The sequence below is a fragment of the Ylistrum balloti genome, unplaced genomic scaffold (genome assembly GCF_031769215.1).
Source record: "Ylistrum balloti isolate Yb309-2 unplaced genomic scaffold, AGI_CSIRO_Ybal_v1 Utg370298, whole genome shotgun sequence".
Taxonomy (NCBI): Eukaryota; Metazoa; Mollusca; class Bivalvia; order Pectinida; family Pectinidae; genus Ylistrum; species Ylistrum balloti.
In genome coordinates, this window is record NW_026782224.1 from 1052394 (window position 1) to 1073623 (window position 21230).

The 21230-nt window shown below is 35.6% G+C and overlaps 1 protein-coding gene across 1 annotated transcript in view; it reads left to right on the forward strand.

Moving 5' to 3' along the window:
* The window catches only part of LOC132553119 (gamma-aminobutyric acid receptor subunit beta-like), an 88623-nt gene that overhangs the window by 48104 nt on the left and 19289 nt on the right, over positions 1-21230 (forward strand). The window lies entirely within an intron of this gene.

Here is a 21230-nt window from a genome sequence, read left to right on the forward strand (position 1 = left end):
ATGATTGGTGGGTTTGTCCACGAATGTGATTGTAAACTTGCCCTTATCTTGCTAAGTTTCTTGTTCCCGGAATATTATTAAAATGGTGTCACAGACTGATTGTCTTTAACGTTAAACAAACACGAGTGATTTTAACATGGTAAGTCCTATATCAGTAAGTGAATTCCCGTGAACTAAAACTGAATGGAAGGATTTAAAACAATACACTCATCCTTCCATTTGTGTGGTTCTAACATTCATTTCATGCACTAATGATAACACAAACCGATGTAGACTTTTGTTCTGTTTCGGATTTTTAGTTCTAATTATCACGATTTTCATGTAAGAAGTAGTCAACTGACTAGCACATTCGTAACACAGAGTTTCAAAAGATACAGGTTTGTTGGCTTATCACGGCTTAGTTTTATGTTCGTCATAGTAATCTTGTCGAAAAATGTCCTATTTCTTTGTCCGATATGAAGCTGGACGTGTTTAATGCTCGTTAGTTTTCATGTTGGATCCGTTGTGCGATATGAAGCTGGACGTGTTTGATGCCCGTTAGTTTTCATGTTGGATCCGTTGTACGATATGAAGCTGGACGTGTTTGATGCTCGTTAGTTTTCATGTTGGATCCGTTGTGCGATATGAAGCTGGACGTGTTTGATGCTCGTTAGTTTTCATGTTGGATCCGTTGTACGATATGAAGCTGGACGTGTTTGATGCTCGTTAGTTTTCATGTTGGATCCGTTGTCCGATATGAAGCTGTACGTGTTTGCCTGTCGATTTCCTTGTTGTATACCTTGTTCTCATTTGAGAACACGGCATTACTTTCTTGGATTTACCTGATGGGTGTCGTCGATGAAACAGAAGACGTTTACCCATCCTGAACACTTAGCCTTATTCTTCTTTGATCTTGTCAGGAGTTTTAGTGTAAATTTTGTTCACATTTTGCGCTAGTTTTATTGCCTTCGAGTTTATTATTATGTTGATACGTTGATATTTTCATTTTTTAATCACACAAAGGTCACATGTTATGGATATGTCAGGATATGCCCTTTTCAAATATGTTCTCTCAAGCCACATCTATAAAATCGTCTGTGTAGTCGTATTCCAACCAGTGCCATGTCAAAACCTCATTGTTAGAGGCTATGGTTGGCCGTTCCCGAAAAAACAATTTCATCTAATCACACGGAGACTTTTTTAAGTGTCGTATTTGTCCTTTGTTCGCAAGGGACACGACCTACATAGACACGCTCATAAAACTCATTCCAGGACGATTTAATCTATGGTTATTTATACAGGCTTGGGACCACTTGTTCTCCCTACTGTATATTTTATTTGTTAATTTTACATAATTGATTTCGCTTTCTGTAATCTTAAATATTCATTTCATTATTAATATATTATGTTGGTATGAACAATTACAATTTTAAAAACATTTGTCAATGTGTAATTGGGTCCTAGACAAGTAACATATTAGTATAGTCACTTAAGGATGTATATAACAATGGGAATAAAGACTGGCGTCATATCTCTGATCTCCTATAAGTTTTTGTGATGTCAGCACTTCTTTTCAGAACAAACCATACGAGGGTGTCCGATTGGTGAATATACGTTCATTATGTACATAAGAAACCATACGAAGGTATCCGATTGGTGAATATACGTTCACTATTTACAGTGGAAACCATACGAGGGTGTCCGATTGGTGAATATACGTTCACTATTTACAGAGGAAACCATACGAGGGTGTCCGATCGGTGAATATACGTTTCATTTACAGAAAAAAAACATATGAAAGTGTCAGCGCTGAATATACGTTTTTATTATTTTAAAGAAGAAACCTTATGAAAATTCTAGAGTGACGAATGAAACTCCATTCACAGAACATGTCCTCGGTCTTTGATCATCCTGTATATGTTTTACAACACTTGTCGCTCTTGTCTTTATTTAGGATCATGATTTTCCGTCTATGTGTTTCTTTGTCTCTTTTGTTTCAATTTGTTTAAGACTACAAATGTTATCAAAGTTCTCTGGAAAGGAAATTTTCCAATATAGAAATCTTGGATTTCATTTCAACTTAACGTACTGTGTTTCCAATCAAGTTGGCGATCACTGGGCAGTCTCCATGGCTGGAGCGAGTCAGTAACCTTGCCCTGACGGCGTGACACCTGTCAGATATGACATTGATTGAGATGTACGAGGCAAGCAGTCTGGTGAAACATTACTATCCATTCCTCGTTATCTCAAAATCATATCTCGATGTAATGTTACATTTTATGGTATTTCACTGTACAAGACTTACTTAAGATAAATATAGATTTTTCGTCTATGTAAGGCCTCATTATAGGCATCAATTTCTTTCTTTGTTCCATTCTGCTCTTGATAATCCTGATTTTGTCGTACTTCATAGTGATCTCAACGAAATCTATTTGTGTGATATAAAGCTGGACGATGAGATATGAAGTTTTAGGTCACGCCTTCGGAAGCTAGTTCTACAACAGTACAGTATTACAACAATATTTCAAAATGATAATAATCCTGTTCTTCTGATTTATTATGTGTTATGTTTATTATGACGAATCTGATGCAAAATTCCGGCAATTGAATAAAAAAGACAAAAGTTAAATTTAATTTCATTTACCTTGCTGTACATCGTGACATAGCGTGGGTGGTTGTCAAACCAAGCATCACAAACATCTTCATTGTTGTTGGAATAATGCAAACTCACTTTCATTAAGACAAGCACTTAATCGGTATAATCATATTATACTTGATACACGAGGTGAATATCTAATCGCAGTGATTATTTTTTTAAACTCAATAATTCAATGATATATTAGGATGCCTTTGACACGATCAATGTCGTTTCCTTATTATTTTAAGGTGTTTTATTCTTCTTTCAGCAGCCCGTCGTATACCGCCGCTACTACATTGATTCTTTCATGCATTAATGATATATAGGTTGTTGTGTGGAGCAGGGAGTTTCACGTGCTATACATATACGTATTTAGTTGAAGTGAAATCCGCCGAGGCGCCTCCGAGGCAAACCAATTAAGCCAAGGATCGGAACGTCGTCAACTGCCGTAGTTGGTGTGAAGGTCTATCTTTGTCCATTAATGAATAGATATATCCCGAGCGTAAAAATGGTTTGGCTTTCATAGTAGAGAGGCGGTTAAAACCATTAAAAGGATTACCTCAGCGCAATGAATATCTGGGTCGCGTGAAATGTCCTGTTTTTTCACAACACGCACCCGCGCTCCCAATATTACTTCTGAAATCGTCTGACATTGAGTCGTAGCAGGGGTCCTGGTTTGCTTTCCGAAAGCTAAGGCAGGTCTTTTGCATCGAATGTCTTGTTCAATGGTCCAACGAACGAAAGAAGGCGCCGTGGGAGCTTCATTCCTGTAGCGTTATTTTGTGAGTGGAATCGCTACAAATAGATTGGGTCATTTTCTCCCGTCTTAGATTGGTGGGATATCGGCATGCTATTGGTCACCTCGCCCATTATTATTCAGCACAGGTCATCAATCTAATCCGCATTGCATATTTTCAAAGACTTAAATCTTCCTCCTGGAATGGTTTATGGTTTCCAGATCAGCTTAACGATATTGCCTCTCCACACTTCATACATCTTAAATACAAGCTTTACTCCTGTTTCCTTAACCCACATTATTTACAGCATTACTACTAATGAAGGTAGAAAACAGGCAGAGATTTCTCACAAAGTACACAAAAACGAAATTGTGAGCCACGGACGTGTAGGAAGGTAATTTTGTTTGGGGAACGTTACAAAAAGCTACCATAACCCTGTTTGCAGGATTGGAGTTGGGCTATGAGATACGGATGGGACCGTCTTGGGACGTTGTTAGGTTTTATCATTTTGTTCGGTATTGATTGCTTGCATTGCAACTCTTTTGTGAGGCGCGAGGTTTAGGATTTTCATCATTTAGATCTTTTATAGTTGTATATAAGGTTTCAGATTTAACTAGAAGAGAAAGTTTAGATATCAAGGACAAAGCAGTCGTAATGAATGAGGTGTATACCTTAGATAATAAACAGCTAAATCGTTTGTTTCATATCACAAGCCTCATTAGCATGTAATAAATATCGTCTTGAATTTGCTATTTCGATTGTTGATGCTTAAAGGATTCAGGATACATACAGCATACTTACCGGGTACTTACCACATACTTACCGGGTACTTACCACATACTTACCGGGTACCTACCACATATTTACCAGGTACTTAACACATACTTACCGGGTACTTACAATATACTTACCGGGTACTTACTACATACTTACCGGGTAATTACCACATGTATAATAACCAGATACTTACCGGGTACCTGACGCAAACTTTCAGGGTTATCTCCGGACACTAACAGGGTACCTATCGGTACATACCGCATGATCATCGGGAACTTAATGAATACACAGCGGTACATACAGAGTTCTTACCGTATATTAACAACATTCTTACCAGATGGTTTCAGTTTTAAAAATAGATAAATGCTTATTTGTATTTTGTCCTGGAGGTTGACCTTTGTATCCACGAAGCCTGCCTTTAATCACTTCAATATCAAAATCTCGGTTTTTCATATCAATGAACACGTGGTTACCAATTGCTAACCGTTTCTGTGTAGTCTCGTATCATTCTTATATACCAGGCCGTGCTGTACACTACGCAGAGCACCACATTGGTACGTGCCGAAACATAGCTTTTCGTCATGAAATTACGTTTGTACATATGTTATATCTCGTTTTATTTGTCAAATCCACATCAAAACGGAGAACCTCTTCAATATAAAAGTTTAGATCTAAACCGACTAAATGATGGAAAATACAACGTCTCTACTACTTCCGTGCGTGTTACGCTTTTGTCCTGTGCAAGTTTTTATTCATTTTTCTATATTTTTTTCATTTTAATAGGATCGCTTATTTCCTGTCATTTCAAAGCAGGTAGAATATGGAGTAACATTCAATCCTTATGAAATAAATGACAGGACCATTATAGAGGAATGCACGGTCTCAGTACCTTATAAATATACTTTGATCAGAGACAGGTTCTTCTGACTCTTTATTCACCATCTCTTATGGTCAGGAGCTTCTAGATAAATCTTTCTTAAGATCTCCAGCAATAATTCACGATTGGCATCATGACTTTGTCGGTCTTTAACAATTATACTGCCGTTGAAGACGCGTTTTATTTTGTTTTTGTGCGAGTTCGGTTGGTAATAGTGTGTGCGGTGACCTCTTATGGTTGATTCTGTGTAATTCTTTCAGTAATTATTAGTGATTGGTGCATATTTCCCGTGGTGTGACCGGCGCCAGTGCTCCAAAAGTAAATGTGGTATTCTAGCTTTCATCAATAAAGTTTGGACTCTCCTTAGCGCCTGCTGCGTCCTTCCTCGCCCTTTCTAGACGCAATCACCGACACGAGGCTTTCCTCCGAGTATTCCGGTCGCTTAATTCAGACCTTTGGCTGTCGGAGTTGTAATGTCAATTTAGAAATTCATTTCCCGTTACTGTATACCACCATTATATATTTATATTAAGTTAACTGGAGAAAGCAGAAGTACGTTTTACACATCAACATCTAATCAACATGCCATATTCTCCCTATCAAATCAATCCTACCGCTTTTCTAATATCAGCGTTTGTTTCATTTGATGTTCTGCTTTGTTCTACTTTTCCGTGTTTGGTATAGAGTTTAACCTAGATTTTTACTGGGTTCAGGTTAAATGGTCCAGTTTTGACATCGCTTGCGACGAAAACTCGCGAAAGCGTCACTTTACACATGTAGTAGTATTTTTTGGGTGACAACGGCGGTGACCCTATCAACATTTCATTCTCTTGAATAAAAATTTTAAAAAGTGCAAATGACTGCCTTGACGACAATTCACTATTCGACGAATGGACGAAAGTGTAGATCCAGTATTTAAATTGTCATGACGCATTTTGGTCCCGATGACACTTTTATACCGTAAAAAGGCTGAGGGACGGCTGCTTCAGTAATATGTTTTAAATAGTTTACAACATCTATGATAGTATAGGTACAAGAATGTCAATGTAACTCACGCCGTACCAGAGGACACGATAAAAAGATCGTTAAATAGAAATTACGATTGGAATTAAGGAGACAATCAGAATGTGGGGATTCCGCTCAAAATTGTATTTGAGTTTGAAGTTATGTTAGACGAAAACTGGAAAATAATTGCTTTGCAGTTTAATCTCTGTACTGTATTCATAAAGCCATGTACATTTCATTTTAAATAATTGTTTATATAAGATAGGGATATATAGAGGTTCTGCGTCCATTACTTATCCTTTTAAACGTTTTCATATTGCAGCAATATATAAATATCAAAAGAACATATACCTGTTGCTTGCGTATTGTATACTAAAATCTACTTAGGTGTGTTATTTAGAGGAAGAGGAGACATCAGTATGCTTCGTACAAATCGAAGCCTCGATTTCATTTTTAATAATTGCCTTATGTTTGTGTTGACTTCAGTTTCTGTTGATTTTTGTTGTTATACACAGGTGTTTGTTGTTTTACACCGGTGTTTGTTGTTTTACACAGGTGTTTGTTGTTTACACAGGTTTCGGTTGTTTTACACAGGTTTTTCTTGTTTTACACAGGTGTTTGTTGTTTTACACAGGTGTTTGTTGTTTACACAGGATTCGGTTGTTTTTACACAGGTGTTTGTTGTTTTACAAATATTTTCGTTGTTTTACACAGGTTTTTGTTGTTTTACACATATTTTCGTTGTTTACACAGGTGTTTGTTGTTTACACAGGTTTCGGTTGTTTTACACAGGTTTTTGTTGTTTTACACAGGTGTTGTTTTACACAGGTGTTTGTTGTTTTACAAAGGTGTTTGTTGTTTACACAGGTTTCGGTTGTTTTACACAGGTTTTTGTTGTTTTACACAGGTGTTGTTTTACACAGGTGTTTGTTGTTTTATAAAGGTGTTTGTTGTTTACACAGGTTTCGGTTGTTTTACACAGGTGTTTGTTGTTTTACACAGATGTTTGTTGTTTTACACAGGTGTTTGTTGTTTTACAAAGGTGTTTGTTGTTATACACATATTTTCGTTGTTTTAAACAGGTTTTTGTTGTTTGTTGTATTACACAGGTTTTTGTTGTTTACACAGGTGTTTGTTATTTTACACAGTTTTTTGTTGTTTTACACAGGTTTTTATTGTTTTACACAGGTTTCGGTTGTTTTACACAGGTTTTTGTTGTTTTACAAATGTGTTTGTTGTTTACACAGGTTTCGGTTGTTTTATACAGGTTTCTGTTGTTTTACAAATATTTTCGTTGTTTTACTCATGTTTATGTTGTTTTACAAATATTTTCGTTGTTTTACACAGGTTTTTGTTGTTTTACACAGGTTTCTGTTGTTTTACACAGGTGTTTGTTGTTATACACATATTTTCATTGTTTTACACAGGTGTTTGTTGTTTTTTGTATTACACAGATTTTCGTGTTTACACAGGTGTTTGTTGTTTTACAAAGGTGTTTGTTGTCATACACATATTTTCGTTGTTTTAAACAGGTTTTTGTTGTTTGTTGTATTACACAGGTTTTTGTTGTTTACACAGGTGTTTGTTGTTTTACACATGTGTTTGTTGTTTTACACATATTTTCGTTGTATTACACAGGTTTTTGTTGTTTTACACAGGTTTTTGTTGTTTTACACAGGTTTTTGTTGTTTTACACAGGTGGTTGTTGTTTTACACAGGTTTTTATTGTTTTACACAGGTGTTTGTTGTTTTACACATGTGTTTGTTGTTTTACACACATTTTCGTTGTATTACACAGGTTTTCGTTGTATTGCACAGGTGTTTGTTGTTATACACAGGTTTCTGTTGTTTTACACAGGTTTTTATTGTTTTACACAGGTTTTTGTTGTTTTACACAGGTTTTTATTGTTTTACACAGGTTTTTGTTTTACAAAGGTTTTTGTTGTGTGTTGTTTTACAAAGTTTTTAGTTGTTTTACACATATTTTCGTTGTTTTACACAGGTTTCGGTTGTTTTACACAGGTGTTTGTTGTTTTACACAGGTTTCTGTTGTTTTACACAGGTTTTTGTTGTTTTACACAGGTGTTTGTTGTTTTACACAGGTATTTGTTGTTTTACACAGGTGTTTGTTGTTATACACAGGTTTCTGTTGTTTTATACAGGTTTCTGTTGTTTTACACAGGTGTTTGTTGTTTTACACAGGTGTTTGTTGTTTTTCAGAGGTGTTTGTTGTTTTACACAGGTGTTTGTTGTTTTTCACAGGTGTTTGTTGCTTTACATAGGTTTTTGTTGTTTTACACAGGTGTTTGTTGTTTTTCACAGGTGTTTGTTGCTTTACATAGGTTTTTGTTGTTTTACACAGGTGTTTGTTGTTTTTCACAGATGTTTGTTGTTTACACAGGTGTTTGTTGTTTTTCACAGGTGTTTGTTGTTTTACACAGGTGTTTGTTGTTTTACACAGGTGTTTGTTGTTCTACACAGGTTTTTGTTGTTTTACACAGGTGTTTGTTGTTTTTCACAGATGTTTGTTGTTTACACAGGTTTTTGTTGTTTTACACAGGTATTTGTTGTTTTACACAGGTGTTTGTTGTTTACACAGGTTTTTGTTGTTTTACACAGGTATTTGTTGTTTTACACAGGTGTTTGTTGTTTTTCACAGGTGTTTGTTGTTTTACACAGGTGTTTGTTGTTTTTCACAGATGTTTGTTGTTTACACAGGTTTTTGTTGTTTTACACAGGTATTTGTTGTTTTTACACAGGTTTTTATTGTTTTACACAGGTTTTTATTGTTTTCACGCGGGGTTTTGTAAGGTTAGTAATGCTTATTTTGTGTTTGGGTATGAGCTTCTATACATAATTATTGCATTATAGATATGAATTCCTCAGAAACATTCAGTGATGTTATAATATTATCTTTACCTACTATAGTTGGTAAACACTACTGACTAAGACATATGACTTTCAAGGTCATCCATCTGTTTAGATGACAGCAATCTAACCTAGAAAAATGTTATTGCAACATGTTACATGTCTTGTGACTGTGACTGTCACCTGACCAGGTCCTAGATTTGTAACCGATAGGGGTCTAACATGCATGCCTGTCAGCTGATATAAACAGGGCCACTGTGACTTCACTCACTAGATAATTTGATTTATAAAATGTCCCTTTCTACTGGAGGTCTAACATTGACTGAACAGCTAACTCTACTCAGCCTTAGTGCAAAGAGGAATATAATTTCAAGTGTTTATAAGATTGACACTTGTTTTATTTTATTGAAAATTGATCTGAAAATTTATGACGGCGTTGGCTATTAAATGTCGCTTAAATCATTACAAAATTACAATTGTGGCCCACGCATTTGATACTAAAGTATCTTGAATGGTTGGTTTTGGTTAATTATTGTCGTTACATCATAACAAATCATCAATAGAGCTGACTAGGATTTCTGATAGTTCCTTAGAATAATGGGACAACCGCTAACCCTTTAAGAAAGAAAACGTTTAGCAGGTATATCCCACTGTTTATAATCTAACATGCAGGGAGCGTCCAACAACGAGGTAACTCAATGTAACTTTAATAGGAATTCTCTTTTTTATATCTTTGTTGTGGTGCCAGTGTTTCCAGCTGTTTATCCAGGTAAATTGGAGACTTAATTCAGAAAGGGTTAATCTTTGTTCACCAGATACAACACTGCCATCACACCAGTTAATACCAGTAAACTTCTTCATGTTTTAAACGTTAATTAGGTTTACCACCTTGCTAGAGGAATGCTTAAGTAGATGAAACAGATTGTCCAGTCGACATATTAACATATTTTGAAAAAACACCAAAGTGATGTTTAAATATTTGGCTTCTATCTAAAGCCAAATTATTTAAGGGATATTGGTATGAGATAAGATTTGTTGTGCTGTGTTAATACATGCAGAATCACGGTTTTCTGTAACATAAACTTTCTTCTAGATAAATCATCTTTCCATGTCTTTTTCCCAGCAATATCATTTTAGCTTCATAATACAATTATATATTGATAAGTACACGAGAACAGCTCTTTTCAGTAATGCACTTGAATTTTAAGATAAATATTATATATGTATATATATATTTATTTATGATTTCAATAATGGCCACCGGCGTCAGTCAATATTACCACGATCAAAGGCCTTAGACTGGATAATGTTTTATCAAAAGTTTTTTATACAATACTTATCATCGCTAGTTCAGGGTTGTATGCCGCTAATTATTAATATAATGTGAACATGAAGTTGTTAATAACAGACAACATACATATATTTATTTAAATGAAAATGCAAGACTGTATCATTAGAACCCTTAATATATTGTATGTTGTTATTGCTTTCGGGACGTCTTTTCAGTGTTTCAGTGATATACACAGAGAGAGGGGGAGAGAGATGGGGGGGGGGGAGAGGGAGACAAACAGACAGACAGAGACAAAGAAAGAGAGAGACACAGAGAGACAGACAGGCAGAGGCAGGGAGAGTGAAAGAGAGACATAGACAGATAAATAAAGAGACAGACAGAGAGGGACAGTAAGACAGACAGACAGACAGACAGACAGACAGAGACAGACAGAGACAAAGACAGAGAGGACAGAGAGATACTCCATCACCGGTTGTACAATATGTTAATTAAACTATCATCATGTATGTTATTCTAGAAAGATAAATTATTGATTAACAGAATCTTCCCCTACAAGGTAGGGGATGATTATTTTTCTTCCGTCATACTTTTTCTCGGAGAGCCTGAGACTCAGTTTGTAAACAAACAGGTAAAAATACTGTTCATATGTAGCAGACGACGTGTGTAGAAGTAGTTCCGGTTCACTTCTGGTGCACGCGCTATCTGTCATACCCTAGGGGTTGACAGAGAAATCTTGAACAAGTAAAACGGGTGACAAGCCTGTGAATGATGGGAGATATATCATATGAACAAAACACCAATCTGTACTTCCATTTTAATGGTACAAGCTATAACGTCAGTTCGACATTCTTGGAAACATCTTGTAAATTCGGGTAATAAATACCGGCATAATTACATACAACTTGTGTGAAACTGATCCTATTTCATCAATAATTGTGACCTATTTCTGATCATTGTGACATTGAAGTTATACCCCCCGTCAATATTGTATAGGACTGTAGCACGTTTCTCCAATCACTTGTCCCTGATCCGGTCAGGAACCATATGGTTTAATCATTATCAATATAGATTTCTTTAGGCCGTACAAGTTCAACCTTGTCTCACTATTTTTACGACAAATGGCACCAGAGAACGTCCATGCTTCCTTTAAATTAGCCTTGTACGATGGCAACCAAGCCAGTATATAGATGGCTGCTAAATGTGTCTACAAGTGACGCTGATCGAGTGGACTGTGGAACCCTCGCTGTTCACTCCGGCCTATCGATCACCGTCCAGTGCTGGACATCAAAATTTCATGTAAAACATTGTGTTAGCCACGGGTCAGCATCACTGATGAATCGTACAATTTATTTTTGTAATTATGCTATAAATTAGTCGTACTAATGTCACTTACACATACGTTATAAACACGATTAGACGAATCTCTCGTCAAAACTTTCAAATTACTGTTGACCACAGATAGCGATGTACAAGAAATGTATAGTTGCTTCTCGTCCCGTACAATATTTCCTACACAAAAACAAACACATCAGGGCCCCTCGATAGACTGTCACAAAGAAATTTTTGGTATGTTCTATTTGAGTCTTTCTTATACCAGTAGTACTGTTAAGTAAATACATTGTTCTTAATGCTATTAGGCCGGTCTTCAATTTGCGTGAAACAACTTGGATTATCACTAATTGAAACAGAAAATATTTAACTTACAAAACCAATCTAGCAATAGTATTATTGTCCTCTTTCTTGAATATAATTCCAATGTTCATATTTTGTTCCATAAGTTATCAAATTTAAGTTAGATTTTATTTACATGTTGATGTCCATCCATCCATCCATCCATCCATCCATTTACGACATAACTAACCAATGACAAATAGTATTGCGTACATTTAATGAAACCTAGATACATACCAATCACGAGATACATGTGAAAAGTTATGAACCTTCAAATAATATCAGTGCAAAGGAGAGTTTTTACATACAAGTCACGAATACCCTGTCACATGACGCATCACAAGAACTTGTAAACAACATACTCACAGGGAGGCCTTCAAAAACAACCCGGAAGTTGTTTTTTTAAAAGCACAGACATGACTTATACGAACTCTTTGACTAGACGTCTTGTGTGGTGTTTACGTGTAATTGTGTAGTATACTTGCCGTGGGCGTATAACCAGTGTTAATAAGACTCCCAAGGGCTTCGCACTCTGAGAGGGTGATCTTCCAACATAAGTAACCAGTAGAGGTTAATTGCAGACGTAAATAACATTTTTATAATTAGATGATAATATAATTTGAATATTTGAGGAACATTAGACAATTTTGTAGAGATGACTTTTCAACTGAAAAAAAGAAATTTAAGACGATTATTTTGGATAAGCCCATCCTCATCTTCTTTAATCTTTCGAGATTGAATAACTACCATTTTTTTCATTTCAAAGTATTTTATTAAATTAACAAGATTTAATGGGAATTGGACAACAGGCAACGCCTATACAAGCCTTTTCTCTTATTCAATATAACATGACTTATTAATTATTAGGAATTACTAATAACCTCCAATACGACAAATACACGTTACAAGTACATAACAATGGTATACAGGTAGTGCAGGTTAATGAGAAAAGGCATAAAGGGATCCCCTAACCATGGTAACGATCTATAAACACTTTATTTATTATATTTTATTTATTCTGGTGTAGGAAAATGTTACGCTATAAGGTTGTTATTTTTGCTATTTAAAAAATGAAAAAAGTTGCGGTATATACCAATAAAAGATTGTCAATAGTAACGAACTGATGACAGATAATATTTCGGAAAAAATCTTTGTGATTTAATTTACAGTAATCAATAACATTAAGGGATAGCGTTGTTTATCAGTCGAATGTTGCTGGAGATATATGTTTATCAGTAGAGATATATGTTTATCATGTTTATCAGTGGAGATATATGTTTATCAGTAGAGATATATGTTTATCATGTTTATCAGTGGAGATATATGTTTATCAGTAGAGATATATGTTTATCAGTGGAGATATATGTTTATCAGTAGAGATATATGTTTATCAGTGGAGTGTTGCTGGATATATATGTTTATCAGTAGAGATATAGAGATATATGTTTATCAGTGGAGTTTATCATGGAGATATATTTATCAGTAGAGATATATGTTATATGGAGATATAGTGGAGATAGAGATATATGTTTATCAGTAGAGATATATGTTTATCAGTGGAGATATATGTTTATCATGTTTATCAGTGGAGATATATGTTTATCAGTGGAGATATATGTTTATCAGTGGAGATATATGTTTATCAGTGGAGATATATGTTTATCAGTGGAGACATATGTTTATCAGTAGAGATATATGTTTATCAGTCGAATGTTGCTGGAGATATATGTTTATCAGTAGAGATATATGTTTATCATGTTTATCAGTGGAGATATATGTTTATCAGTAGAGATATATGTTTATCAGTGGAGATATATGTTTATCAGTAGAGATATATGTTTATCAGTGGAGATATATGTTTATCAGTGGAGATATATGTTTATCAGTGGAGATATATGTTTATCAGTGGAGATATATGTTTATCAGTAGAGATATATGTTTATCATGTTTATCAGTGGAGATATATGTTTATCAGTGGAGATATATGTTTATCAGTGGAGACATATGTTTATCAGTAGAGATATATGTTTATCAGTAGAGATATCTGTTTATCAGTAGAGATATCTGTTTATCAGTAGAGATATATGTTTATCAGTGGAGATATATGTTTATCAGTAGAGATATCTGTTTATCAGTAGAGATATATGTTTATATGTTGCTGGAGATATAGTTTATGTGGAGATGATATATGTTAATCAGTGGAGATATATGTTTATCAGTAGAGATATCTGTTTATCAGTAGAGATATATGTTTATCAGTAGAGATATATGTTTATCAGTAGAGATATCTGTTTATCAGTAGAGATATATGTTGATCTGTAGAGATATATGTTGATCAGTGGAGATATATGTTTATCAGTGGAGTGTTGCTGGAGATATATGTTTATCAGTGGAGATATATGCTTATCAGTGGAGATATATGTTTATCAGTAGAGATATATGTTTATCAGTAGAGATATCTGTTTATCAGTGGAGATATATGTTTATCAGTAGAGATATATGTTTATCAGTGGAGATATATGTTTATCAGTAGAGATATATGTTTATCATGTTTATCAGTGGAGATATATGTTTATCAGTAGAGATATATGTTTATCAGTAGAGATATATGTTTATCAGTGGAGATATATGTTTATCAGTAGAGATATATGTTTATCAGTGGAGATCATGTTTATCAGTGGAGATATATGTTTATCAGTAGAGATATATGTTTATCAGTGGAGTCGAATGTTGCTGGAGATATATGTTTATCAGTAGAGATATGGAGATATATGTTTATCAGTGGAGATATATGTTTATCAGTGATATATGTTTATCAGTAGAGATATATGTTTATCAGTAGAGATATCTGTTTATCAGTAGAGATATATGTTTATCAGTGGAGATATATGTTTATCAGTGGAGATATATGTTTATCAGTAGAGATATATGTTTATCAGTGGAGATATATGTTTATCAGTGGAGATATATGTTTATCAGTGGAGACATATGTTTATCAGTAGAGATATATGTTTATCAGTAGAGATATATGTTTATCAGTGGAGAGACATATGTTTATCAGTAGAGATATATGTTTATCATGATTATCAGTAGAGATATATATATGTTTATCAGTGGAGATATATGTTTATCAGTAGAGATATATGTTTATCAGTGGAGATATATGTTTATCAGTAGAGATATATGTTTATCAGTAGAGATATATGTTTATCAGTGGAGATATATGTTTATCAGTAGAGATATATGTTTATCAGTGGAGTGTTGCTGGAGATATATGTTTATCAGTGGAGTGTTGCTGGAGATATATGTTTATCAGTAGAGACATATGTTTATCAGTCGAATGTTGCTGGAGATATATGTTTATCAGTGGAGATATATGTTTATCAGTAGAGATATATGTTTATCATGTTTATCAGTGGAGATATATGTTTATCAGTAGAGATATATGTTTATCAGTAGAGATGTTTATATGTTTATCAGTGGAGATATATGTTTATCAGTAGAGATATATGTTTTATTGGAGATATATGTTTATCAGTAGAGATATATGTTTATATGTTTATCAGTAGAGATATATGTTTATCAGTAGAGATATATGTTTATCAGTAGAGATATATGTTTATCAGTAGAGATATATGTTTTATAGAGATATATGTATCAGAGAGATATATGTTTATCAGTAGAGATATATGTTTATCAGTAGAGATATATGTTTATCAGTAGAGATATATGTTTATCAGTGGAGATATATATATGTTTATCAGTAGAGATATATGTTTATCAGAGATATATGTTTATCAGTGGAGATATATGTTTATCAGTAGAGATATATGTTTATCAGTAGAGATATATGTTTATCAGTGGAGATATATGTTTATCAGTAGAGATATATCTTTATCATGTTTATCAGTGGAGACATATGTTTATCAGTAGAGACATATGTTTATCATGTTTATCAGTGGAGACATATGTTTATCAGTAGAGATATATGTTTATCAGTCGAATGTTGCTGGAGATATATGTTTATCAGTAGAGATATATGTTGATCAGTAGAGATTTATGTTTATCAGTGGAGATATATGTTTATCAGTGGAGATATATGTTTATCAGTGGAGTGTTGCTGGAGATATATGTTTATCAGTAGAGATATATGTTTATCAGTGGAGATATATGTTTATCAGTAGAGATATATGTTTATCAGTGGAGTGTTGCTGGATATATATGTTTATCAGTGGAGATATATGTTTATCAGTGGAGATATATATATGAGATATATGTTTATCAGTAGAGATATATGTTTATCAGTAGAGATATATGTTTATCAGTTTATCAGAGATATATGTTTATCAGTAGAGATATCAGTGGAGATATATGTTTATCAGTAGAGATATCTGTTTATCAGTGGAGTGTTGCTGGAGATATGTCCACTGTTGTCACTAAGCGTGACATACATCAGGGAACCATGCGTGCAGTTATAACATCTCCTATAGTTTGTGTTACTAGCTACACATTAATGTTTTTACTCGTTTGTGGTGGCAATTTATACTAGGAAAGTAACAAACGTAATCAATCAATTAAACAATCATAGAAGATGAAATATATATATATATAAGATTTCTCCGATATACCCCATGTGATATAACACTACTATTGGGTTTTCTGCTATAGGTTTCGTTAACGTGGACAACCGCGGGTCAAAGTCATGGATCCCTTGTCTATAGTATAAACACTTGACCTGTATCTTGGATTCGGCTTAATTTTCTTTTTTCACCGTATTAAATGAAAAAAAAACTTTTCATTGGTCAACTAATCAATGGGTTCCTTTGGAAATGAAATTGTCTATATCGGTTATAATACAGTTCTTTCACCCGTCGTCTTATATCGCTGACTAGACGCTGAAGATTGTTCTGGGGAAACTTCTGTCACTCCTGATTTAATGCGGTTGACACTTTGAATCCAGTGCGATAACATTTTGTCCTAGATAGAATCCACACATCCTCAACTGGGTTAATGTCTGGTGGTACTGCAGACCACGGGGGCGTCTCTGTCACTATTTGTTGAAGGTAGGTTTGCACTAACCTGGCTCTCAGTGGTTCGGCATTGTCATCCATTAAGATAGCCGATCTGCCAATAGATGTGCATCAAAATGCGGAACATCTAAAGGTCGGAGGATCTGATCACACTACTTCTGCCCATTCAAAGTTCCAGTTAGAAAAGAAACATCCCGAAACAGTTACACAGCCACCTTCAAATGCTGTGCCCAGAATGTGATCTGTATCCCCTCAAACACGAGCTCTATCGTCAGTCTGACTTAGTAAACACCAATGTTCATCAGATCAGTGGACTAATATTCTTGTTGTCTTTTGTCCGGTAATCGATCACGTGTCCATTGCAGTCTTGTTTGTTTGTTCATTCCAGTAAATAGTGGACGTTATACTAGTCAGCGACAGTGAAGTTAGTCTAGTGTCCAATCGTCTGTTTATATGACACCGACCAACAACGCGGCCGACCAACGCGAACATTGACATTCCCCCATTCTCTGAGCATGTTGGCAGTAGTGAATTGGGCTCACCTTGCCTGTCTTCCCAGATGTTTATCCTCTCTATCTGTGGTCGCTCGAGGTCTGCCACATCAGGGCACTCGCCAATATGACCGGATGGTTCAGACACTGCATTGATCTAAAAATATGCACTTGGCTGTGTGTTGGGGTTCCTTACTTGCGACTAAGTGCATGTTTTGTAGCATAAACATCGGGCAGGTTTACCACGAACATATAGCACATAGTCACAATCTGAACCTAGCCGGTTTGAATGGACAACAGCGAGTGAGAATTTACGAAAATAAAAGAGAGTGTGAACACCTTTAAGCCCTGGTGAAACATGTAGTCGCGAAGGCAATCATTTCCTACTTTACATGTAAACTCTGCCACCACAGATGTACATAAAGAGTTTATTCCTTTGGATGCCATGGGTTTGATTTCACCCACTGTTATTTTCGTCCTAAAAGCATAACATTTTTTTCAGTTTCAGCAGACATTTTTGTTCGCTTTTCGACAATTGAATTGGGACACTGAAAAAATAATAAATGGCTCTGGCTGGACACTGGTCGTGAGTCGAGAGTCTATTCCACTGTACTCTCATTGTATGTTAGTATTGCTGTTAAGTGTCAGAAGTAAATAGCTTAGTAACGAGTAAATCAATTTCAAAAATTCTGATTAACAATTAGCGCTTGAAACTTTTCTGCTGTCAGTGACAGATTGTTAATTCAATCAGCTGATTTCTTCTTGTATGTTTGGTTACGTTTTGGATGTTAAATTGATCGGGAGACACCATGAAGCGTCTATAATTCAGCTGTAAGTGCCGGTTTGTCAGGCGCACTATTTCTGGAGAAAAGCGACTAATGAATGTTCCATTACACCATTAGACACTCCAATTAGAGGCAATTATGTCATTAACGGGGCACCCACATGAATCCTTCACATTAAGGAGAATTAAAACATTGTAAAGGAAATAGATTGAATTGTTGAACAACTAGGAAAAAATGCAAACCCGTGAAGTGAATCTAAAAACGAAAGCAACATCCTACCAGATTGAAACTGAAATTATTATACAAACTATTTATACCTGCAACAGTCACATGTGATAAATGACGTGTGATTACCAAGACGTGATGGGATACATCATAACGACACAAACGTGTTGACGAAAAACAGACCGGAAATTTGACGACTGTCACACATGTGACAAGAGACGGAAGTCAGATATGACGGCAACCAGGCACGTGACAAGGAACAGACCGCAAATATGAGGGTAACCAGACACGTGACAAGAATCAAACCACAAATATGACGGCTACCACATGTGGTGACATGAAGTGTATTCTAATATCGATTATTTCAGTATGACGATTGTGGTTTTTACTTTTGAAAGGTTGAAGAATGACATGGTACATACTTTATCACACAAATATAACGCTATGCCAGAAGTATATTATATATATTACACCGAATTGCTATTTTGTGAGACTAAGTGCACCAGTACTGTTCAGCTTAAATGTCACCCGAGTAGATATAACCGAATCAGTGACAAGGCAGTGAACCCACGTCATCCAGACATAGGGGATGGGACGGTGTCTGAAACGGAATATCTGCTTAAACGGATAATAAAATGGCACGTCCATCACAGCTAACATATTCGTGATATGCGTGCATGGCGTGAAATTGTTAAATCTCTGTCTAGATGTACAGGGATATACCAGAGATCGGTGTCAGCCAGGTCTCAAACACGGACTACATCAGTGTTACATTGTACATGTATTGTACAAGCCCTCTCTTGCTGAAATTGAGGTGATGAAATCGGGTAGAAAGTAATCAACACAGTAGCTAGTTACAGAGAGTAACTCACGGTCCATTGTCTTTGATCAGCGTCCTGTATCCTGTACTATATTTTGACGATAAAATTACGAAGTACAATACATGTATCATTCCAATCGAACCATGAGACCCGATAATCAAAGCAGGGTGTATGTTTACATCATTGTCAAATGTACCCTATGTTTTGAAAACAGAGTGATAGAATTGTGGAAAACAGTCTATGCACAGCTCTGTTAAACCCTATACACGACCCTGATACTGCCTATATAAGGCCTGTGCACAGTTTGTGTTAACTTTGCTCATGGCCTTGATGAGGTAAGGTTCAGCTCTGATACAACATATGTCCAGTTTATGCCCAGTCTAAGTACAGCCTATAGTGTAAGGTGTACAGCCTATGTACAGCCTATAGTGTAAGGTGTACAGCCTATGTGCAGCCTATAGTGTAAGGTGAGTTTATGATAGCCTAAGACAAAGTATCCTCTACAGTGCATGTCCTGCCTAGGATAGTACACCTAAAGAACAGCCTTTGTACTGCCTATGTGAAGCCTATAGTGTAAGTTGCAGCTACAGATAGGTTATCTTACGAAAAACCATATGATTTCCATGTAAGCAATCTTAAGCAGGAAGGGTTTACACAATATTTGTCATATATAATGTCCTCTATTCCTCCTTGTCTCCATTACATTACTCGTATTTCGTTGTTGTCGAACATTGTACAAAAGACAACACAGTGAACAGCACTTTTCGATACAGAGTACCAAACTGAAACGACTGCACCCACTATGGATCGGAAAAGATAGTTTACTTTGTAGAAAATTTAAATTTACAGTAGAGATATTAAAGTCATCACGGATGTCGCAGAATTAAGAGATGATTTGAACATTTTGGTGTACGTTTAAATTGACAGTCGGATGATGAAGAAGTATGTCGAGTCCTGTGCAATATATCAGATAAGCACAGTCTATAAACGTCGTTTTATCTAAAGATGATACATCACCATTACATACATATAAAAAAACCCAAAGCCTTTGGTCAAAAGTAAATGTATTGCATTGTGTTACTGTATAAAGCATGTTATCACCATAGTGGTGCGTGGATACTGTGGCTGATCAGAGGTGGACTGACCAGAGGTCAGTAGTGCACCCGATTCATCACTTTGGCCATTGATCGTACTGCCAAACTAATATCGTTCAGCTTATCAACGCAGCATCAGTGCTACACCGTACACGTACTACTATGTATATCTACAATCGACATGAACTAGTCCTAATTTGATTGAATCAATCCCGGAATGTCTATAATTTGACCAGATACAAGGCTCGAACATTTCATATGCAAATATTGGTGCAATAATTGACAGAGCAGGTCAATAGCTAGAGGAGGTGCTGATTAACTTCGGACATGAAAGCCTGACGGAGAAAGGTGGACAATACGACATGACACGCGGGAAGGGTCGATGGAGATTTAGGTCAATAGATTTGGCGTTCCTGCTTCCTCCTTGTAAACATTCTATAGCAACCATCCTAATGGTTTATAGCAATACATTGCACGTTGCCCTGATTGTACTTTAAGGATTTGTACACAATTAGATGTGTAGCTTGCAGAATACTTTTGAAGAAATGAAATAAAATCAATACAGAAATGTAAAATAAACAAGAATATAACAAAAAAAAACATGTAATATCAGCATGGCCGTAACATTTGTGTATAACGTTGGCGCTGAAAATAATTCCAAATTATTGAAAATCTTAATTATTACTGAAGGTGTTAATTCAAAGCTTACTCGATGTTAATGTAATACAGTAACATTCAGAAACCTTACAGTTGACATGAAAACAACATCTCAGGATTTAAGCGATGTATGATAAATATGATGAGATAAAGGTGTGCCCGCTACCTCGACCTAATGGTGCCCACCACCCTGACCTAATGGTGCCCGCCACCTCGACCTAATGGTGCCCGCCACCCTGACCTAATGGTGCCCGCCACCTCGACCTAATGGTGCCCGCCACCCT